Source organism: Lissotriton helveticus, chromosome 10 (assembly GCF_964261635.1).
Source record: "Lissotriton helveticus chromosome 10, aLisHel1.1, whole genome shotgun sequence".
NCBI classification, from domain to species: Eukaryota; Metazoa; Chordata; class Amphibia; order Caudata; family Salamandridae; genus Lissotriton; species Lissotriton helveticus.
In genome coordinates, this window is record NC_136071.1 from 53,721,246 (window position 1) to 53,745,704 (window position 24,459).

Genomic DNA, 24,459 nt, shown 5'->3' on the forward strand with positions numbered 1-24,459 from the left:
CAAAGTGCATCAGTGTAATTTAAGGTCAAAATCAAGCATTGCAACCAGCAATTAAGGCAACAATTCTATGTGCTATGTCGTAAGGAGATGTAGTCCATCATAGCGAGCGCAGCTCTTATTATCTTTCCAAATGCAAAAGTACAGTTATTCAGAAGTCAAATGTTACTCAAGCAACTGAAGACTGTTTCTCAACAGCAAAGCAGCCATAACCATAGGCAGGGTCAGACTGAGACAGAAGAGAGACCCGGACACCAAAACACAAATGGCCCCCATTAGTGAATGAAAAATCTAAGAATGTGCAAATTGGGGTAGTTTTGAACTAGTAAAGACAGAGGGCAATATTTCTGACCCGGTTTGCATCTCTCTTGCTCCACGCAAGTCATATTTTTCAAGCGATGCAAGGCCTCTGTGAGTGGCTCCAAAAATATGGTGTAAGGTCACATAGAGCAAATCGCTGAGTTGTGTTACTATGCCCTGGGTAGGCGTTCTGTGGGCATTGTGTGGGTGTTCCCACATAACTTCCGTGGACTTTGCTGCATATCCAGATTTACAAGACCTTGTAAACCTGGGAAAGCAGCAAAAAGATATGTCTACTCAGGTGTGGCGTAACAAGGGGAAATACATTTATTTCTCCTCATTTTCTCCTCTTTTTATGTGTGCTGTCTTCTGTGTCTCCCAGTTTTGGTGTCCCTTCTTGCACAAAAATAATCCTGCCTACAACACATACATTCTTGCACCATGGTGCAAGGGTGCCTGCATTGGCGCTAGGCTGCCAAAACTGCTCCAGCGCAAGGGAAAAGGACAAGAAAGTTCCACATTATATTAATACGGCACATTCCTGCCCTTCACTGTGATGCAGGGCAGTGCAGGAGGATGACGTGATGTGTTTACTTCATTTGTTAACTTAGGTTTCAGTTTTTTTATTTATTAAGTATTATTTGTTTTTTTTTAAATCATACACTTAAAACATTTATAACATCTAATGTCATATTCCAGAAGCTATGTTCTAGTGGAGGAAACAGGATGGGGTTGATGTGATCATAAGTGTTCAGGCCCTGGATGAGACTTCATCACACCTTCACACTACAATTTCTGAACGGGACTCACTGTGTTTGTGGGGAGCAATAATACCACAGAATTTGCTGGTGGCCACCCCCACATCACCTGTTGTGAGCATGCTTTGTGGTTGCTCTAGCTGGTTTGATCTTATCCAATGAGTGGTCCATGAGCTACTGACAGCTCTTGAGCTACCTGTTAGTAGCTCTCCTGTGTGCAGAAAAGTCTAGCTGATTTATGGAGAAAAGATGTTTGAATTTCCCAAAACTTTTGAAGGCCAAAAATATTTGTTTGGTAAATCATATGGGATTGGGGAGACTAATTACTCATATAATTATCTTGGTGCCAGGGACCTTGCAACCAGTAGTGGCTGCTACTGGATTCAGGAGGTGGGGCAGGGGGCGGCAGGGGAGACGAGGGACGAAGACAAAATAAAATAAAAACACTTACCTCAAATGGCCGGCCGCCGCCTCTCCTCCGTTCTCCGTCCTCTTCATCTTACTGCAGTCTCAGCCGGCAGCAGGAAGCACACACCCAGGCAGCGTTGTGATTGGTCTGAGCGCCATGGATCGGTGCTCAGACCGTGGCTTGTAGGCTTTGCATTTCCTCACCAGGCTGCGTAATGCACCCTTGTGGGGAAGATGCAAAGTGCACAGGACGGTCTGGCCGGCCTGAGAGGGCCGGTCAAGCAGTCATGTCCACTTAAGGAGTGAAAAGCACTCCTCTCCCCTGCTGTGCACAGCCCCGCCCACCACGAGAGCCACTGATTGCCAAGGAAAACAAAAATGATAATAACTATTGTTATAATCATTTTAGGTATCCTTTTTTGAGTGGGGCGATGCATAGTGGAGGAGGTGCCACTGCTTGCAACTACAGCTGTTATGCAGTATCCATATAGAGCCATTCTACATTTTTTTTTTTTATTACATTATTGCTGGCAGCCATGGCTGATGCACTGATTCAATGTTGCTGACACAATTGCATGAGGTGACCACTAATGTAATCTTGTCTAATATGGTTTATATTATACGACTAATATTAGTAGCACAGGATGATTTTCATTGATAAAAAGTAGCTCCTATTGCAGAAAAGGTTGGAGATCCTCACTCTACTTTTACATAGTTAGGTCCAAGTTAAGATTTAAGTTAAGAAGTCAAATGTTACTCAAGCAACTGAAGACTGTTTCTCAACAGCAAAGCAGCCATAACCATAGGCAGGGTCAGACTGAGACAGAAGAGAGACCCGGACACCAAAACACAAATGGCCCCCATTAGTGAATGAAAAATCTAAGAATGTGCAAATTGGGGTAGTTTTGAACTAGTAAAGACAGAGGGCAATATTTCTGACCCGGTTTGCATCTCTCTTGCTCCACGCAAGTCATATTTTTCAAGCGATGCAAGGCCTCTGTGAGTGGCTCCAAAAATATGGAGTAAGGTCACATAGAGCAAATCGCTGAGTTGTGTTACTATGCCCTGGGTAGGCGTTCTGTGGGCATTGTGTGGGTGTTCCCACATAACTTCCGTGGACTTTGCTGCATATCCAGATTTACAAGACCTTGTAAACCTGGGAAAGCAGCAAAAAGATATGTCTACTCAGGTGTGGCGTAACAAGGGGAAATACATTTATTTCTCCTCATTTTCTCCTCTTTTTATGTGTGCTGTCTTCTGTGTCTCCCAGTTTTGGTGTCCCTTCTTGCACAAAAATAATCCTGCCTACAACACATACATTCTTGCACCATGGTGCAAGGGTGCCTGCATTGGCGCTAGGCTGCCAAAACTGCTCCATTATAGTGAACAAAACGGTTCTTAGCTTATTTCCAAATCAACAAACCAATGCTGTATAGAAACACAGTGGAAAACTATACTTGTTATAAAATTTCCAAACCCAGCCGGGAAAGGATTTTATTTTATAAAGAAGCAATGTTCAATTCAGTAATACATTCATAATCACATGACACAAGCCTGTGTCGTACATGAAAAAGAGGGAAATAGAAAGATAGCATAAGGGTGAAAGGGGTGTCTATCAGGCAAAGAGCGAGAGCAGAGACAGGGTACTGTTTATAAGTAAAAAATCAATCACAGTATCGCCTGGAGTGGAACATAAACAATCTTATTGCTCAATATTATAAATATGAAACCACTCATGGGTGTCGACGTTTCGATCCCTATTGCTCAATAAGATACATGGGATCATCATCAGGACATTTGTAATATACAAGACATGCCTGATTGTAAAAGAAGCCTGTTTGGGAGAGACGAAGAAAAAGGATATTTCAAACAGCTTAAGAGCAGTTTTTCAGACGCATGCCAACTATACATCGAAATCGCAGTGTGTGGCCAAGTGCACAGTGGGTGTGACTCAATCAAGCATCAAGTAACAGCATTTACAACAACTCGGAATCGCAGTGGCGTGCGTGACGGACTGCGAGAATCACAGTGACGTGACGTGATCGTGCTACCTTCAGATGGATATGGGGATTGTAGGTAGGACGTGTCCGTGATAAAAATTTTTTATTTATTAGGAATGATGGCGGGGGTCACTTATAAGACCGTGCGGTAATACCCTTTTGTCTATTGGTTTGAAGAAACAATGGTATGGAGGGCGCAAGGTTGGTAAGCCCCGCGTTTTAAAAAATGTGTGACACAGCCCATAATTACTTAGTTAAAAGCGCTAAAGCAGGACAACATACCAGTTAGTGAAAAGGCATGGAAATTACTTCGGGGGTCCGTACTGGTTTTGTAAAGAGATAATTAGGCAGTGCTAATCGTTTTCCACCGTAAAAGTGGCGCTGAAAACAGAAAGGCGCATTAAGTTTCAGGCTGCGGGAGCGGCTCTGTGAATAAGGGCGGCACTAGGCGCGAGGGTGTCTAGCTTACCTTGCAATGTTGCAATTAACACGCAATGCGAAGATTATAAAATTAACAGTGCAGGTAATCATGCACGTAGGGTCCCAACAATGTGGATTTAGACGCTATAAAGAAAAAAGGGAAGGAATGAGAACATAGCAGACCGCAGGTGGGTCATAACTAAACAGCTTGGACGCGCAGCAGCTACTTACTCAGTCCCGATGAGGACTCGCCTTCACGTGGCTTCTCGGTCGATGCCGAATGGAAGTCAGTGGGCTGGGGAATCGCGCCGGGAAAGTATAGCCCGCGTGGGTCACATGACCATCACTGCGGGTGCCATGCCTAAGAGGCCAGATGTCTAATGCGGGGGCCATTTTGTAATGGATAAATAAAGGGCAAGGAGTACGGGTGCAAACATGGTAATAGTGACAAGGTGACTTCAATTAAAGTGAAACACATCGTTAAAGAGAAACAATAATTGGCACATTCACATAGGGTCACATTTTCAGTTTTCCATGTGACCATGGGGTAGTCAATGGAGTATTCACTGCGAAGCATTGACCCAAAGGGTTATTTCATTACCGTGTTATCTTGATTCATTGCACACTGTTCAATCAAAGAAACATAGTCCATTGCTGTCTTATTTTGATTTATTGTTCACTGTTAAATCAGAGCAACGTAGTCCAGTCCTCACTCCGATTGAGCCCAGTCCGAATAGTATTAAATTGAATGATGGATTTTAGTTCCTCACGATTCAACAACTGTTGTAGATTGCCACCCCTCTGCGGTAGCTTGACGGATTTCAAAACTGTCCATTGCAAGTCATCCGCTGTGTGCTTCATGCTGGCATAATGTTCAACCAGGGGAGCATTAGGGGTACCACACCTAATGCGGCTTCGATGCTGACTTATTCTGGTCTTAATCTTTTGGGTGGTTTGACCCACATACATCAACGGGCAAGGGCATAGAATCGCATAAATCAAATTGTGACTATTACAGTTTGTGAAATCTCTTAATTCAACCGTGATGTTATTGTGACTAAATGTGCACCCCTCAAGTGTAAAATCACAAACAATGCAATGACCACATTTCACATGGCCTCTAACTGGGGGCAGGCCCCAACTAGACTCAATTGTACCTGACGGAGGCTGCGAAGGTAGGGCTGCTCGTACCAAATGGTCTTTTATATTTCTGCTTTTCTTGAAAGCAAACAGGGGTTTGTCAAAGGCCAGCTGACCTGCATTTAAGGTTGGCCAATGGCGTAGAATTGTTTTCCGAATTTTATCAGAGATTGGGGAAAAGGTTGTGACACAGGCAATCCTGCCTGCACTGGGCCTAGTTTTTGGTTGGAGGAGAACCTCTCTGGGACAGTACCACGCACGTTTAGAGGCATTACGCACTAACCTGTTCGGATACCCTCTTGATTTGAGTTTTGAGGCCAGGATCGTAGCCTCTTTAAAGTAGTCAACTTTAGCAGAGCAATTCCTTCTAATCCGAAGGAACTGTGAGTATGGAAGTGAGTCCTTCAGGGCTTTAGGGTGATTACTATTGTACCTGAGTAATGTATTCCGCTCAGTTGGTTTTCTATAGAGTCGAGTGAGTAGCTCCCCTGCCTCATGATAAATCAAAAGATCCAGGAATGGTATCTCTGTTTTATGGCTTGAGAGAGTGAACTGCAAACTGTCACAATTGTTGTTTAGCCAGTGCAGAAACGAGTTAAGGCCTTCTCCCTCTGAATTCCAAATCAGAAAAATATCGTCTATGTACCGGCGCCAAATACCAATGCTGGTTCTGAATGGATTTGTGTCGGCTAGGATTGAGCTTGTCTCAAGCGCATCCATATAAAGAATGGCCAGATGAGGAGCAAAAATAGCTCCCATCGAGCATCCCTTAATCTGTTGGTAGAATGTCCCATCAAAAATAAAGAAGTTTCTGGTAAGACAGAGTTCTAGCAATTGCAAGACAAACAACGTCGGTACCCTGTGTGGTCTGGGTCTGGAATCTAGTACTCGCTCTATGACCCGTAGAGCCGCTCCCTGAGGGATATTAGTGTAGAGCGACTCTACGTCGAGCGTGCAAAGTGTTTGGTTGTTGGGGTCATAGGGGAAATGTTCCACGAGATTGATCATTTCCATGCTGTCACGGACGTAACAGCATGTTTCAGGCACAAAGTCTTTTATGAAGAAGTCCACGTAGGACCCTAACGGTTCCAAAATGGAGCCACAGGCCGATACTATCGGTCGGCCTGGTGGGTAACACTGTTTTTATGAACCTTAGGGAGTGTGTAGATGACCGGGAGTCTGGGACACTTAACATTCAGGAAATTGAATTCCTTCTTGCTAAGAAATCCCTCGTCCCTGCCAGCCACTGTAATTTGTTTTATCAGGCCTTGAATTTCAGACGTTGGGTTCCGGCCTAGTCTCAGGTAGTGTTCCCTATTATTTAATTGTCGAATAATCTCGCTTTTATAGGCATCAATATTTTGCAGGACAATGCCTCCGCCTTTATCAGCGCTCTTAATAACTAGGTCCGTATTGCCTTTAAGTGAGTCTATTGCCTCCTTTTCGTTCTTTGAAATGTTGTAGGGAATGTAAATCCTCTTACTTCCCAAGAACTCGAGCTCTTTGAGAATGAGTTTCTCAAACGTAATGATCTCAGGCGGAATCATACTTGCCGTAGGGAGGAAAGTAGAAGGAGGGGCAAATGGGGTGTTACGGTTTGCCTCAGGAGTAGGGTGCAGTTGGAAGAATGCTTTCAGCCGTACCAGTCTAAAAAAGCGTAATAGCTCCGTTTGCAACTCCATGAAGTTGGGGCGAACAGTGGGAACAAAGGAGAGTCCTTTTTTCAGAACTTCCAATTCTGAGTGCTGCAGAACATGACTAGATAAGTTAAAAATAGGCAATGTTTCAGTCACATTCTCTGTTGTGGGTGTCACCACTGATAAAAATTGTTGCGTGTCCTCCGTTCCCCAGGGGCGTTGAACCATGTTCTGGGTTTCTTGGCCCTCCCTCGCTGAGGGGTTCCTGGTTGGCCTCTGGCTAAAAAATTGCCTTGTGCACCACCACGACCTCTACCTCGGTTGCTCCCTCCCTCTCCTGGATCTGAGTTATCAGATGAATCTTCTGAGGTGTCTGAGAACCCAACTATGTTCTGTCTCTTATTAAAGCGGCCCCAAGGTCTATTCTGAGGATTGAAATGTGGCCTGTTGGTATAAAACTCTTTATTCAAATATGGATAATTGGTCTCAGCGCTGTAATTTCTGATATCTTTTTTAACCTTATTAGCTTTTTTATTCTGTTCAATACGACAGTAATCAGCTATTGTTTTTTCCACCTGTTCAAGCAATTTCTTACATTCAGCTGTGGGGTCAGAGTCATTAATTTCTTTAAGTAAATCTGCAATTTCAACCTCAAGGGTTTTCAGTGTTTCGGTCGCAATGTCGATGCCAAGGGCCAGCCACTGTCTTGAGCATGTGGTCCCAATGTGGCTGAAGTTGGTAATGTATTTGGGATTATCCGTGAAGATCCCAGGAATATTACGTACTTGGAGACCAAGTGGGATTACTCCGGATTTGAGGTAATCAGTTAACATTAATACCATTAGTTTTAATCTAACTTGCTTTTTTTGCAGTTTCTCTAACTGCTCTGGGAGACTGGATGTTGCAGATGTCGGAGCATCGGGAGTTTCTGACAAGAGTGATGGTAACGTGCATAGGTGCTTAATGTGGTCTATTGAATACAACGGGGCATGGTCTGACATCTCCTAGGGCTAGAACGAAGGAAGAAAGGTAAATTCAAAAGTGTAGAAGTGTGTGTACAGGGACACTAGGAAGGTCGACCTCGATGTCGAGGTGAAACGAGTTTAGAGAAAACCCTGCAATCCTGGTGATTGCGCTATAGTTTTATAAGTGACAAGGGAGACCCAACAGATAGCTAAGTACCATGGGTATAACAACGTTATAGTGAACAAAACGGTTCTTAGCTTATTTCCAAATCAACAAACCAATGCTGTATAGAAACACAGTGGAAAACTATACTTGTTATAAAATTTCCAAACCCAGCCGGGAAAGGATTTTATTTTATAAAGAAGCAATGTTCAATTCAGTAATACATTCATAATCACATGACACAAGCCTGTGTCGTACATGAAAAAGAGGGAAATAGAAAGATAGCATAAGGGTGAAAGGGGTGTCTATCAGGCAAAGAGCGAGAGCAGAGACAGGGTACTGTTTATAAGTAAAAAATCAATCACAGTATCGCCTGGAGTGGAACATAAACAATCTTATTGCTCAATATTATAAATATGAAACCACTCATGGGTGTCGACGTTTCGATCCCTATTGCTCAATAAGATACATGGGATCATCATCAGGACATTTGTAATATACAAGACATGCCTGATTGTAAAAGAAGCCTGTTTGGGAGAGACGAAGAAAAAGGATATTTCAAACAGCTTAAGAGCAGTTTTTCAGACGCATGCCAACTATACATCGAAATCGCAGTGTGTGGCCAAGTGCACAGTGGGTGTGACTCAATCAAGCATCAAGTAACAGCATTTACAACAACTCGGAATCGCAGTGGCGTGCGTGACGGACTGCGAGAATCACAGTGACGTGACGTGATCGTGCTACCTTCAGATGGATATGGGGATTGTAGGTAGGACGTGTCCGTGATAAAAATTTTTTATTTATTAGGAATGATGGCGGGGGTCACTTATAAGACCGTGCGGTAATACCCTTTTGTCTATTGGTTTGAAGAAACAATGGTATGGAGGGCGCAAGGTTGGTAAGCCCCGCGTTTTAAAAAATGTGTGACACAGCCCATAATTACTTAGTTAAAAGCGCTAAAGCAGGACAACATACCAGTTAGTGAAAAGGCATGGAAATTACTTCGGGGGTCCGTACTGGTTTTGTAAAGAGATAATTAGGCAGTGCTAATCGTTTTCCACCGTAAAAGTGGCGCTGAAAACAGAAAGGCGCATTAAGTTTCAGGCTGCGGGAGCGGCTCTGTGAATAAGGGCGGCACTAGGCGCGAGGGTGTCTAGCTTACCTTGCAATGTTGCAATTAACACGCAATGCGAAGATTATAAAATTAACAGTGCAGGTAATCATGCACGTAGGGTCCCAACAATGTGGATTTAGACGCTATAAAGAAAAAAGGGAAGGAATGAGAACATAGCAGACCGCAGGTGGGTCATAACTAAACAGCTTGGACGCGCAGCAGCTACTTACTCAGTCCCGATGAGGACTCGCCTTCACGTGGCTTCTCGGTCGATGCCGAATGGAAGTCAGTGGGCTGGGGAATCGCGCCGGGAAAGTATAGCCCGCGTGGGTCACATGACCATCACTGCGGGTGCCATGCCTAAGAGGCCAGATGTCTAATGCGGGGGCCATTTTGTAATGGATAAATAAAGGGCAAGGAGTACGGGTGCAAACATGGTAATAGTGACAAGGTGACTTCAATTAAAGTGAAACACATCGTTAAAGAGAAACAATAATTGGCACATTCACATAGGGTCACATTTTCAGTTTTCCATGTGACCATGGGGTAGTCAATGGAGTATTCACTGCGAAGCATTGACCCAAAGGGTTATTTCATTACCGTGTTATCTTGATTCATTGCACACTGTTCAATCAAAGAAACATAGTCCATTGCTGTCTTATTTTGATTTATTGTTCACTGTTAAATCAGAGCAACGTAGTCCAGTCCTCACTCCGATTGAGCCCAGTCCGAATAGTATTAAATTGAATGATGGATTTTAGTTCCTCACGATTCAACAACTGTTGTAGATTGCCACCCCTCTGCGGTAGCTTGACGGATTTCAAAACTGTCCATTGCAAGTCATCCGCTGTGTGCTTCATGCTGGCATAATGTTCAACCAGGGGAGCATTAGGGGTACCACACCTAATGCGGCTTCGATGCTGACTTATTCTGGTCTTAATCTTTTGGGTGGTTTGACCCACATACATCAACGGGCAAGGGCATAGAATCGCATAAATCAAATTGTGACTATTACAGTTTGTGAAATCTCTTAATTCAACCGTGATGTTATTGTGACTAAATGTGCACCCCTCAAGTGTAAAATCACAAACAATGCAATGACCACATTTCACATGGCCTCTAACTGGGGGCAGGCCCCAACTAGACTCAATTGTACCTGACGGAGGCTGCGAAGGTAGGGCTGCTCGTACCAAATGGTCTTTTATATTCTGCTTTTCTTGAAAGCAAACAGGGGTTTGTCAAAGGCCAGCTGACCTGCATTTAAGGTTGGCCAATGGCGTAGAATTGTTTTCCGAATTTTATCAGAGATTGGGGAAAAGGTTGTGACACAGGCAATCCTGCCTGCACTGGGCCTAGTTTTTGGTTGGAGGAGAACCTCTCTGGGACAGTACCACGCACGTTTAGAGGCATTACGCACTAACCTGTTCGGATACCCTCTTGATTTGAGTTTTGAGGCCAGGATCGTAGCCTCTTTAAAGTAGTCAACTTTAGCAGAGCAATTCCTTCTAATCCGAAGGAACTGTGAGTATGGAAGTGAGTCCTTCAGGGCTTTAGGGTGATTACTATTGTACCTGAGTAATGTATTCCGCTCAGTTGGTTTTCTATAGAGTCGAGTGAGTAGCTCCCCTGCCTCATGATAAATCAAAAGATCCAGGAATGGTATCTCTGTTTTATGGCTTGAGAGAGTGAACTGCAAACTGTCACAATTGTTGTTTAGCCAGTGCAGAAACGAGTTAAGGCCTTCTCCCTCTGAATTCCAAATCAGAAAAATATCGTCTATGTACCGGCGCCAAATACCAATGCTGGTTCTGAATGGATTTGTGTCGGCTAGGATTGAGCTTGTCTCAAGCGCATCCATATAAAGAATGGCCAGATGAGGAGCAAAAATAGCTCCCATCGAGCATCCCTTAATCTGTTGGTAGAATGTCCCATCAAAAATAAAGAAGTTTCTGGTAAGACAGAGTTCTAGCAATTGCAAGACAAACAACGTCGGTACCCTGTGTGGTCTGGGTCTGGAATCTAGTACTCTCTCTATGACCCGTAGAGCCGCTCCCTGAGGGATATTAGTGTAGAGCGACTCTACGTCGAGCGTGCAAAGTGTTTGGTTGTTGGGGTCATAGGGGAAATGTTCCACGAGATTGATCATTTCCATGCTGTCACGGACGTAACAGCATGTTTCAGGCACAAAGTCTTTTATGAAGAAGTCCACGTAGGACCCTAACGGTTCCAAAATGGAGCCACAGGCCGATACTAGGCCGGAACCCAACGTCTGAAATTCAAGGCCTGATAAAACAAATTACAGTGGCTGGCAGGGACGAGGGATTTCTTAGCAAGAAGGAATTCAATTTCCTGAATGTTAAGTGTCCCAGACTCCCGGTCATCTACACACTCCCTAAGGTTCATAAAAACAGTGTTAACCCACCAGGCCGACCGATAGTATCGGCCTGTGGCTCCATTTTGGAACCGTTAGGGTCCTACGTGGACTTCTTCATAAAAGACTTTGTGCCTGAAACATGCTGTTACGTCCGTGACAGCATGGAAATGATCAATCTCGTGGAACATTTCCCCTATGACCCCAACAACCAAACACTTTGCACGCTCGACGTAGAGTCGCTCTACACTAATATCCCTCAGGGAGCGGCTCTACGGGTCATAGAGCGAGTACTAGATTCCAGACCCAGACCACACAGGGTACCGACGTTGTTTGTCTTGCAATTGCTAGAACTCTGTCTTACCAGAAACTTCTTTATTTTTGATGGGACATTCTACCAACAGATTAAGGGATGCTCGATGGGAGCTATTTTTGCTCCTCATCTGGCCATTCTTTATATGGATGCGCTTGAGACAAGCTCAATCCTAGCCGACACAAATCCATTCAGAACCAGCATTGGTATTTGGCGCCGGTACATAGACGATATTTTTCTGATTTGGAATTCAGAGGGAGAAGGCCTTAACTCGTTTCTGCACTGGCTAAACAACAATTGTGACAGTTTGCAGTTCACTCTCTCAAGCCATAAAACAGAGATACCATTCCTGGATCTTTTGATTTATCATGAGGCAGGGGAGCTACTCACTCGACTCTATAGAAAACCAACTGAGCGGAATACATTACTCAGGTACAATAGTAATCACCCTAAAGCCCTGAAGGACTCACTTCCATACTCACAGTTCCTTCGGATTAGAAGGAATTGCTCTGCTAAAGTTGACTACTTTAAAGAGGCTACGATCCTGGCCTCAAAACTCAAATCAAGAGGGTATCCGAACAGGTTAGTGCGTAATGCCTCTAAACGTGCGTGGTACTGTCCCAGAGAGGTTCTCCTCCAACCAAAAACTAGGCCCAGTGCAGGCAGGATTGCCTGTGTCACAACCTTTTCCCCAATCTCTGATAAAATTCGGAAAACAATTCTACGCCATTGGCCAACCTTAAATGCAGGTCAGCTGGCCTTTGACAAACCCCTGTTTGCTTTCAAGAAAAGCAGAAATATAAAAGACCATTTGGTACGAGCAGCCCTACCTTCGCAGCCTCCGTCAGGTACAATTGAGTCTAGTTGGGGCCTGCCCCCAGTTAGAGGCCATGTGAAATGTGGTCATTGCATTGTTTGTGATTTTACACTTGAGGGGTGCACATTTAGTCACAATAACATCACGGTTGAATTAAGAGATTTCACAAACTGTAATAGTCACAATTTGATTTATGCGATTCTATGCCCTTGCCCGTTGATGTATGTGGGTCAAACCACCCAAAAGATTAAGACCAGAATAAGTCAGCATCGAAGCCGCATTAGGTGTGGTACCCCTAATGCTCCCCTGGTTGAACATTATGCCAGCATGAAGCACACAGCGGATGACTTGCAATGGACAGTTTTGAAATCCGTCAAGCTACCGCAGAGGGGTGGCAATCTACAACAGTTGTTGAATCGTGAGGAACTAAAATCCATCATTCAATTTAATACTATTCGGACTGGGCTCAATCGGAGTGAGGACTGGACTACGTTGCTCTGATTTAACAGTGAACAATAAATCAAAATAAGACAGCAATGGACTATGTTTCTTTGATTGAACAGTGTGCAATGAATCAAGATAACACGGTAATGAAATAACCCTTTGGGTCAATGCTTCGCAGTGAATACTCCATTGACTACCCCATGGTCACATGGAAAACTGAAAATGTGACCCTATGTGAATGTGCCAATTATTGTTTCTCTTTAACGATGTGTTTCACTTTAATTGAAGTCACCTTGTCACTATTACCATGTTTGCACCCGTACTCCTTGCCCTTTATTTATCCATTACAAAATGGCCCCCGCATTAGACATCTGGCCTCTTAGGCATGGCACCCGCAGTGATGGTCATGTGACCCACGCGGGCTATACTTTCCCGGCGCGATTCCCCAGCCCACTGACTTCCATTCGGCATCGACCGAGAAGCCACGTGAAGGCGAGTCCTCATCGGGACTGAGTAAGTAGCTGCTGCGCGTCCAAGCTGTTTAGTTATGACCCACCTGCGGTCTGCTATGTTCTCATTCCTTCCCTTTTTTCTTTATAGCGTCTAAATCCACATTGTTGGGACCCTACGTGCATGATTACCTGCACTGTTAATTTTATAATCTTCGCATTGCGTGTTAATTGCAACATTGCAAGGTAAGCTAGACACCCTCGCGCCTAGTGCCGCCCTTATTCACAGAGCCGCTCCCGCAGCCTGAAACTTAATGCGCCTTTCTGTTTTCAGCGCCACTTTTACGGTGGAAAACGATTAGCACTGCCTAATTATCTCTTTACAAAACCAGTACGGACCCCCGAAGTAATTTCCATGCCTTTTCACTAACTGGTATGTTGTCCTGCTTTAGCGCTTTTAACTAAGTAATTATGGGCTGTGTCACACATTTTTTAAAACGCGGGGCTTACCAACCTTGCGCCCTCCATACCATTGTTTCTTCAAACCAATAGACAAAAGGGTATTACCGCACGGTCTTATAAGTGACCCCCGCCATCATTCCTAATAAATAAAAAATTTTTATCACGGACACGTCCTACCTACAATCCCCATATCCATCTGAAGGTAGCACGATCACGTCACGTCACTGTGATTCTCGCAGTCCGTCACGCACGCCACTGCGATTCCGAGTTGTTGTAAATGCTGTTACTTGATGCTTGATTGAGTCACACCCACTGTGCACTTGGCCACACACTGCGATTTCGATGTATAGTTGGCATGCGTCTGAAAAACTGCTCTTAAGCTGTTTGAAATATCCTTTTTCTTCGTCTCTCCCAAACAGGCTTCTTTTACAATCAGGCATGTCTTGTATATTACAAATGTCCTGATGATGATCCCATGTATCTTATTGAGCAATAGGGATCGAAACGTCGACACCCATGAGTGGTTTCATATTTATAATATTGAGCAATAAGATTGTTTATGTTCCACTCCAGGCGATACTGTGATTGATTTTTTACTTATAAACAGTACCCTGTCTCTGCTCTCGCTCTTTGCCTGATAGACACCCCTTTCACCCTTATGCTATCTTTCTATTTCCCTCTTTTTCATGTACGACACAGGCTTGTGTCATGTGATTATGAATGTATTACTGAATTGAACATTGCTTCTTTATAAAATAAAATCCTTTCCCGGCTGGGTTTGGAAATTTTATAACAAGTATAGTTTTCCACTATGTTTCTATACAGCATTGGTTTGTTGATTTGGAAATAAGCTAAGAACCGTTTTGTTCACTATAACGTTGTTATACCCATGGTACTTAGCTATCTGTTGGGTCTCCCTTGTCACTTATAAAACTATAGCGCAATCACCAGGATTGCAGGGTTTTCTCTAAACTCGTTTCACCTCGACATCGAGGTCGACCTTCCTAGTGTCCCTGTACACACACTTCTACACTTTTGAATTTACCTTTCTTCCTTCGTTCTAGCCCTAGGAGATGTCAGACCATGCCCCGTTGTATTCAATAGACCACATTAAGCACCTATGCACGTTACCGTCACTCTTGTCAGAAACTCCCGATGCTCCGACATCTGCAACATCCAGTCTCCCAGAGCAGTTAGAGAAACTGCAAAAAAAGCAAGTTAGATTAAAACTAATGGTATTAATGTTAACTGATTACCTCAAATCCGGAGTAATCCCACTTGGTCTCCAAGTACGTAATATTCCTGGGATCTTCACGGATAATCCCAAATACATTACCAACTTCAGCCACATTGGGACCACATGCTCAAGACAGTGGCTGGCCCTTGGCATCGACATTGCGACCGAAACACTGAAAACCCTTGAGGTTGAAATTGCAGATTTACTTAAAGAAATTAATGACTCTGACCCCACAGCTGAATGTAAGAAATTGCTTGAACAGGTGGAAAAAACAATAGCTGATTACTGTCGTATTGAACAGAATAAAAAAGCTAATAAGGTTAAAAAAGATATCAGAAATTACAGCGCTGAGACCAATTATCCATATTTGAATAAAGAGTTTTATACCAACAGGCCACATTTCAATCCTCAGAATAGACCTTGGGGCCGCTTTAATAAGAGACAGAACATAGTTGGGTTCTCAGACACCTCAGAAGATTCATCTGATAACTCAGATCCAGGAGAGGGAGGGAGCAACCGAGGTAGAGGTCGTGGTGGTGCACAAGGCAATTTTTTAGCCAGAGGCCAACCAGGAACCCCTCAGCGAGGGAGGGCCAAGAAACCCAGAACATGGTTCAACGCCCCTGGGGAACGGAGGACACGCAACAATTTTTATCAGTGGTGACACCCACAACAGAGAATGTGACTGAAACATTGCCTATTTTTAACTTATCTAGTCATGTTCTGCAGCACTCAGAATTGGAAGTTCTGAAAAAAGGACTCTCCTTTGTTCCCACTGTTCGCCCCAACTTCATGGAGTTGCAAACGGAGCTATTACGCTTTTTTAGACTGGTACGGCTGAAAGCATTCTTCCAATTGCACCCTACTCCTGAGGCAAACCGTAACACCCCATTTGCCCCTCCTTCTACTTTCCTCCCTACGGCAAGTATGATTCCGCCTGAGATCATTACGTTTGAGAAACTCATTCTCAAAGAGCTCGAGTTCTTGGGAAGTAAGAGGATTTACATTCCCTACAACATTTCAAAGAACGAAAAGGAGGCAATAGACTCACTTAAAGGCAATACGGACCTAGTTATTAAGAGCGCTGATAAAGGCGGAGGCATTGTCCTGCAAAATATTGATGCCTATAAAAGCGAGATTATTCGACAATTAAATAATAGGGAACACTACCTGAGACTAGGCCGGAACCCAACGTCTGAAATTCAAGGCCTGATAAAACAAATTACAGTGGCTGGCAGGGACGAGGGATTTCTTAGCAAGAAGGAATTCAATTTCCTGAATGTTAAGTGTCCCAGACTCCCGGTCATCTACACACTCCCTAAGGTTCATAAAAACAGTGTTAACCCACCAGGCCGACAGATAGTATCGGCCTGTGGCTCCATTTTGGAACCGTTAGGGTCCTACGTGGACTTCTTCATAAAAGACTTTGTGCCTGAAACATGCTGTTACGTCCGTGACAGCATGGAAATGATCAATCTCGTGGAACATTTCCCCTATGACCCCAACAACCAAACACTTTGCACGCTCGACGTAGAGTCGCTCTACACTAATATCCCTCAGGGAGCGGCTCTACGGGTCATAGAGCGAGTACTAGATTCCAGACCCAGACCACACAGGGTACCGACGTTGTTTGTCTTGCAATTGCTAGAACTCTGTCTTACCAGAAACTTCTTTATTTTTGATGGGACATTCTACCAACAGATTAAGGGATGCTCGATGGGAGCTATTTTTGCTCCTCATCTGGCCATTCTTTATATGGATGCGCTTGAGACAAGCTCAATCCTAGCCGACACAAATCCATTCAGAACCAGCATTGGTATTTGGCGCCGGTACATAGACGATATTTTTCTGATTTGGAATTCAGAGGGAGAAGGCCTTAACTCGTTTCTGCACTGGCTAAACAACAATTGTGACAGTTTGCAGTTCACTCTCTCAAGCCATAAAACAGAGATACCATTCCTGGATCTTTTGATTTATCATGAGGCAGGGGAGCTACTCACTCGACTCTATAGAAAACCAACTGAGCGGAATACATTACTCAGGTACAATAGTAATCACCCTAAAGCCCTGAAGGACTCACTTCCATACTCACAGTTCCTTCGGATTAGAAGGAATTGCTCTGCTAAAGTTGACTACTTTAAAGAGGCTACGATCCTGGCCTCAAAACTCAAATCAAGAGGGTATCCGAACAGGTTAGTGCGTAATGCCTCTAAACGTGCGTGGTACTGTCCCAGAGAGGTTCTCCTCCAACCAAAAACTAGGCCCAGTGCAGGCAGGATTGCCTGTGTCACAACCTTTTCCCCAATCTCTGATAAAATTCGGAAAACAATTCTACGCCATTGGCCAACCTTAAATGCAGGTCAGCTGGCCTTTGACAAACCCCTGTTTGCTTTCAAGAAAAGCAGAAATATAAAAGACCATTTGGTACGAGCAGCCCTACCTTCGCAGCCTCCGTCAGGTACAATTGAGTCTAGTTGGGGCCTGCCCCCAGTTAGAGGCCATGTGAAATGTGGTCATTGCATTGTTTGTGATTTTACACTTGAGGGGTGCACATTTAGTCACAATAACATCACGGTTGAATTAAGAGATTTCACAAACTGTAATAGTCACAATTTGATTTATGCGATTCTATGCCCTTGCCCGTTGATGTATGTGGGTCAAACCACCCAAAAGATTAAGACCAGAATAAGTCAGCATCGAAGCCGCATTAGGTGTGGTACCCCTAATGCTCCCCTGGTTGAACATTATGCCAGCATGAAGCACACAGCGGATGACTTGCAATGGACAGTTTTGAAATCCGTCAAGCTACCGCAGAGGGGTGGCAATCTACAACAGTTGTTGAATCGTGAGGAACTAAAATCCATCATTCAATTTAATACTATTCGGACTGGGCTCAATCGGAGTGAGGACTGGACTACGTTGCTCTGATTTAACAGTGAACAATAAATCAAAATAAGACAGCAATGGACTATGTTTCTTTGATTGAACAGTGTGCAATGAATCAAGATAACACGGTAATGAAATAACCCTTTGGGTCAATGCTTCGCAGTGAATACTCCATTGACTACCCCATGGTCACATGGAAAACTGAAAATGTGACCCTATGTGAATGTGCCAATTATTGTTTCTCTTGAACGATGTGTTTCACTTTAATTGAAGTCACCTTGTCACTATTACCATGTTTGCACCCGTACTCCTTGCCCTTTATTTATCCATTACAAAATGGCCCCCGCATTAGACATCTGGCCTCTTAGGCATGGCACCCGCAGTGATGGTCATGTGACCCACGCGGGCTATACTTTCCCGGCGCGATTCCCCAGCCCACTGACTTCCATTCGGCATCGACCGAGAAGCCACGTGAAGGCGAGTCCTCATCGGGACTGAGTAAGTAGCTGCTGCGCGTCCAAGCTGTTTAGTTATGACCCACCTGCGGTCTGCTATGTTCTCATTCCTTCCCTTTTTTCTTTATAGCGTCTAAATCCACATTGTTGGGACCCTACGTGCATGATTACCTGCACTGTTAATTTTATAATCTTCGCATTGCGTGTTAATTGCAACATTGCAAGGTAAGCTAGACACCCTCGCGCCTAGTGCCGCCCTTATTCACAGAGCCGCTCCCGCAGCCTGAAACTTAATGCGCCTTTCTGTTTTCAGCGCCACTTTTACGGTGGAAAACGATTAGCACTGCCTAATTATCTCTTTACAAAACCAGTACGGACCCCCGAAGTAATTTCCATGCCTTTTCACTAACTGGTATGTTGTCCTGCTTTAGCGCTTTTAACTAAGTAATTATGGGCTGTGTCACACATTTTTTAAAACGCGGGGCTTACCAACCTTGCGCCCTCCATACCATTGTTTCTTCAAACCAATAGACAAAAGGGTATTACCGCACGGTCTTATAAGTGACCCCCGCCATCATTCCTAATAAATAAAAATTTTTTATCACGGACACGTCCTACCTACAATCCCCATATCCATCTGAAGGTAGCACGATCACGTCACGTCACTGTGATTCTCGCAGTCCGTCACGCACGCCACTGCGATTCCGAGTTGTTGTAAATGCTGTTACTTGATGCTTGATTGAGTCACACCCACTGTGCACTTGGCCACACACTGCGATTTCGATGTATAGTTGGCATGCGTCTGAAAAACTGCTCTTAAGCTGTTTGAAATATCCTTTTTCTTCGTCTCTCCCAAACAGGCTTCTTTTACAATCAGGCATGTCTTGTATATTACAAATGTCCTGATGATGATCCCATGTATCTTATTGAGCAATAGGGATCGAAACGTCGACACCCATGAGTGGTTTCATATTTATAATATTGAGCAATAAGATTGTTTATGTTCCACTCCAGGCGATACTGTGATTGATTTTTTACTTATAAACAGTACCCTGTCTCTGCTCTCGCTCTTTGCCTGATAGACACCCCTTTCACCCTTATGCTATCTTTCTATTTCCCTCTTTTTCATGTACGACACAGGCTTGTGTCATGTGATTATGAATGTATTACTGAATTGAACATTGCTTCTTTATAAAATAAAATCCTTTCCCGGCTGGGTTTGGAAATTTTATAACAAGTATAGTTTTCCACTGTGTTTCTATACAGCATTGGTTTGTTGATTTGGAAATAAGCTAAGAACCGTTTTGTTCACTATAACGTTGTTATACCCATGGTACTTAGCTATCTGTTGGGTCTCCCTTGTCACTTATAAAGCCAAAACTGCTCCAGCGCAAGGGAAAAGGACAAGAAAGTTCCACATTATATCAATACGGCACATTCCTGCCCTTCACTGTGATGCAGGGCAGTGCAGGAGGATGACGTGATGTGTTTACTTCATTTGTTAACTTAGGTTTCAGTTTTTTTATTTATTAAGTATTATTTGTTTTTTTTTAAATCATACACTTAAAACATTTATAACATCTAATGTCATATTCCAGAAGCTATGTTCTAGTGGAGGAAACAGGATGGGGTTGATGTGATCATAAGTGTTCAGGCCCTGGATGAGACTTCATCACACCTTCACACTACAATTTCTGAACGGGACTCACTGTGTTTGTGGGGAGCAATAATACCACAGAATTTGCTGGTGGCCACCCCCACATCACCTGTTGTGAGCATGCTTTGTGGTTGCTCTAGCTGGTTTGATCACAACAGCAGCCAATTTAACGGTCTGCAGCAGCTGTGCCTCAGCATTCACTCAGCAGCACAAAAGCAAACTGAGGGCCAGGGACTGGTGGCTTTACCGCATGCTCCTCCAAACACTGAAGCTTGAGAGAGAAGTTCAAGGAGCCTGGAGAGGAAGACTAATGGACAGCGCAAAGCGGCTGACTCCAAGGTCAGTTTGAAAAGTCAATTTAAGGGTGGCAATGTTTTAAGCTATGCTGGTGGAATAGACTGACCTGCATCACTTTAGCATTTATGACTTGGGAAGATTGTGAACGTGATATAACTTCACATTGTGTGAAATTGCCTCAAAGAAAGGGCACTTTTGTATTAATACTTTTTTCCCATGGACATACGAACTTGCTTAGTTTTTCTTCTGAAGAAACTTCCTATACAGATTTTTTTTATTTCACAAACTTTTGAAATTTTTAAAAAAAATATATTGTTAGGAAAATGTACACAAAATTACGTGATTTAGCACTGCCTGTGCTTCTGTCCATTAATCTCGAATGCAATATTATGTGCAAGTGGCATCCTATTGTTTAGAGATTTGTCGGTTAATTCTGGGACTGAGGGCTTCCTATTTTATGTAATAATAATGTTTTAGGAGGAAGTAATCTTCTTTTAGATGGAATCGCCTGTTATTTTCGTATGCCTTAAGTCTAGTGAAATTACACAATAAAAATTATATACGATCGATTGATGAGGCTTCAAAGTATATGAATGCACAATACAACGTGTTTCAAAGCGTGATTCAAATTGTACATTTTTTATTAGACTTTTTTAGATATTATTGAAAATTGTATTGTATATTCTGTTTGTTGTTGGCTTTGTTGTTGGCTTTGACAAGCTGTGAAAAAATAACCCCGCAAAACTGAATTAAATACACTATGGGCACGATTCACAGAACTAACTTAAGACAAAATCCTAAACTTACTACCATTTTGGTGTTCACAGAAGGCACTTACTCATTTAGGTATTCACAGAAAGCACTTACTCATTTTGGTATTCACAGAAGGCACTTACTCATTGATGAGTAAATGCCTTCTGTGAATACCAAAAGTGAGTGCTTTACCACCCCCTTGAAGAGGGCGGTAAATTGTGAGTGTTTGCCAAACACAATTGCAGTCGCAAAACATTCTTACCTAGGCCTCTGACTCGCTATTGGGAAGGGACGCCCTTGGAACGCCCCTTCCTAATAGTGACTCGCTAATCTTATTTAGCGAGTTGCAAAAAAAAATGCAACTCGCTAAATAGGGATTGTTCATAGCCCTATTAGATTTTGCATGTGCAAACAGGTCGCAAACCTGTTTGCGCATGCAAAAGAGGGTCTTACATCTGGCCCTTAGTTCTTTCAAAAGGAGCCTATTTACTTATAAGTATAATAATCACTTGCTATTTAATGCTTGCTGCAGTAGATTTTGCTATTTCCCGGTGAGAACTGGTGCCAATCATTCTCTACTAAGAGCAGCGGTGGCTGGCACAGGTAAGCGCGGTGGGGAGGTGCGGGTGGGAGGGGAGAAGTCGACATATGATGTAATAGGAATAATTAAGTAAATAAATAATACCTATTCCGTCGTCTGTCGGCTTGCCCCCTGCCGCATCCTGCCCCGCCGACCTGCGCTTATCTGAGCCTGATGCCACTGACTAATAGACTATGAATCAGTGATCTTTGAATAATAAAATCAAATGTTGTCAAGCTAGGAGTGCCTCAAAACTGCAAAACAACTAGTTAGGGAACACTTGGTAATTCCCTGTCTTTTCCTGGAGAGTAGCTGATTGTCACTGAGCACCTATACAACACCACAGACACTCAATATATGACCATCATAAATGATCAGGTTCTTACTGAATTTTCAAGCTATGGATTGGTTGAAATTATATTCATGCAGGCGTGGAAAAGTGGCAAAGCCTCTTTAATTTTACAGCAGGAATAGTGTATTAGATGTAGATATGCAAATGAGACCCAGTTATCTCCTTAGGAGCAGGACATTAGCCACTGTTTATTAATTTGCGTACTTCCAATTCAGAGGAGCCAGTTACCTTTAGAATGCACATTATTACCTATCTTTAAGTAAAAGGCACTCTGTTATGTTACCTAGAAAATCATCTGGATCCTCTTCACCAAAGCATCTAAATATTTGTGAAGTACTACTTAAGCCCTACTTTACTTACTCATAAACGTCTTTGTAACTTGACCCCAGGGCAGCAGCCACCACAGTGCTGCAATTGCAATACTCACCTCTTATCTCCCCATAACAAACAATGAACCTGCTTTACAGAAATCTCCTGCCGTTCATGTAGATGGGGAGGCAAAATGGAGCTGTCAAGTGCATGAGCATGCGTTCTCATATGGATCAAATTACATAAAACATGTGTAAGCATTCCCTGCTGTGCTCACAACTGATGCGCATGGAGGTTGTATTCCCATTTCTCTGCATTTTAGTAAAACCCATCTGTAGGTATGTAGCTTATTGAAAAAACAGTATGTATTGTATTAATGCTGCAGAGGAATGGCACTCGTCCCTGCAGCAGTCAATCAGCAAGGACTGGGGTGTTGCCTGAACTTCCCTTTAGAAGTAATTCTACGTGCCATAATTTGATGCATAATATTCGAACAATATCTTTTGAAATATGCCATGTGGCCAATTTTCTTAAAATGCTTAGGAAGGAGTAGTGCTGCGCACCAAACTGACTTGCTGTGCTGCCCTAAACCAAATCCCATAAGTGAGAGCCTTGGAGCCTTGGTAGGGGGAAGGGAGGGAGGACCCTGGTGCCCCTGGTTGCACCGTATCTTTTCGTTGGTCTCCAGTGCTCCCTTTTATCAATAGCATAGCTATGAAGGTTAGCTTCCAAACATCATACATTTCTTATCAGTTTCTGTAATATTTTTACTCCGAACTTGTTTACCGTTTAGATGCACAAACCGTGACCCTTGGGGTGTTTTCCAAATAGCCTGCTTCCAGTGACGCTTCAGTGACCGTTTGGCGCCCTTTCAGGGGCGGTTGGGTTTTATGAAACAAAAATAAAAACACTTCGCATTTGGAGGGAAAGTCTGGGCAGGCTCCGGCTGGCCACTTCCGCAAAGTCTGTTTCCTCAGCAGGAGCGTTCGCTGTCTCCGAGGAGCACGTGCGGGGGTGAGAGTGTTGTTCACGCAAAGGTCGTTACTGGCTGCAGTCACCTGCCCCTGGAAAGCATCACAATAACAGCAGTGCCAGCTTGCATAGCTCCCACCACAAACTGAAGGGTATCAAAGCACTAGACTGATGGTCGCAGATATCACCCCGGGCCCAGTGAAAATCGATGCAACCTCTGCAAGAGCCAGGCTGAGTCGGTCTTGAAGTATTGTGGGTCAGTTTTGTGCAGCAAGTGATATAAAATGATTATATTTGAGCCCAATTCACCGAGGTGCATCTATGTGTAGAGACCTCTGTACATATAGATTTACTCTCGCGCCTGGATGTAACTCTCCCTCTAAACTCAAATCAACAAATTCAAGTTAAGGAGATTTACGCCCAGTAGCAGGAATATTCTCCCCCCACCCCCATAACTTGATGTGGCAGCAGGAGCACGTCCAAATATGACAGCAAGATTACAACTAGCAACTTGGTGGATTTTACTAGTTAATTTCTAAAAAGTAGTTCTACACCAACACTGCATATAACTACTAATTGAAAAGAATAAGGAAACATGCAACACCTGAGGAAATAACAAACACCTGACAAGCATTATTACTGGAAGCACAAGAAAAGAACTCACCCCTGACCTCTGACCTGTGTTACAAAAAACATTGTGGAGTCAGATAGCACCTGGTTTTGGTGTGTCTGTGTCTGTGTTTGTTTGATTGGGATTTCTAGGGCCTGATTTACAAAAGTAACTTACCATTTTGAGAAAGTTTACACTTCAAACTTGAGTGTAATTTACTACTCCAACATGCTGTAGTAAGTCTAGCACTACAACTGGTCAACCACTGGTACTGCAACAGCCCAACACCCTCTCATTGAAAATAATGGTTGCCTGCTCGCTCTGTAATACTACTGGAGAAGACATTGGTATATCTTTAGTGAATTCCAATAGATCTGCTTTTTGGGGAGTGTTTACATTTTTGCATGACCCTTCTTGCTTCCTTTCTTTAGTGTCCCTCTGCTCTTCCCACTTTGCAGTACCGGTTCCTCATTTTCCTGCCACTCCTACCTTTCATTCTAAAATGTAAGTGTACTTGTTCGGAGTACTCTGCACAGGTAGTGGTGTTTTCTGCACATAAGGTATAGGACAGGCATTGGTGGATATGGCTGCCC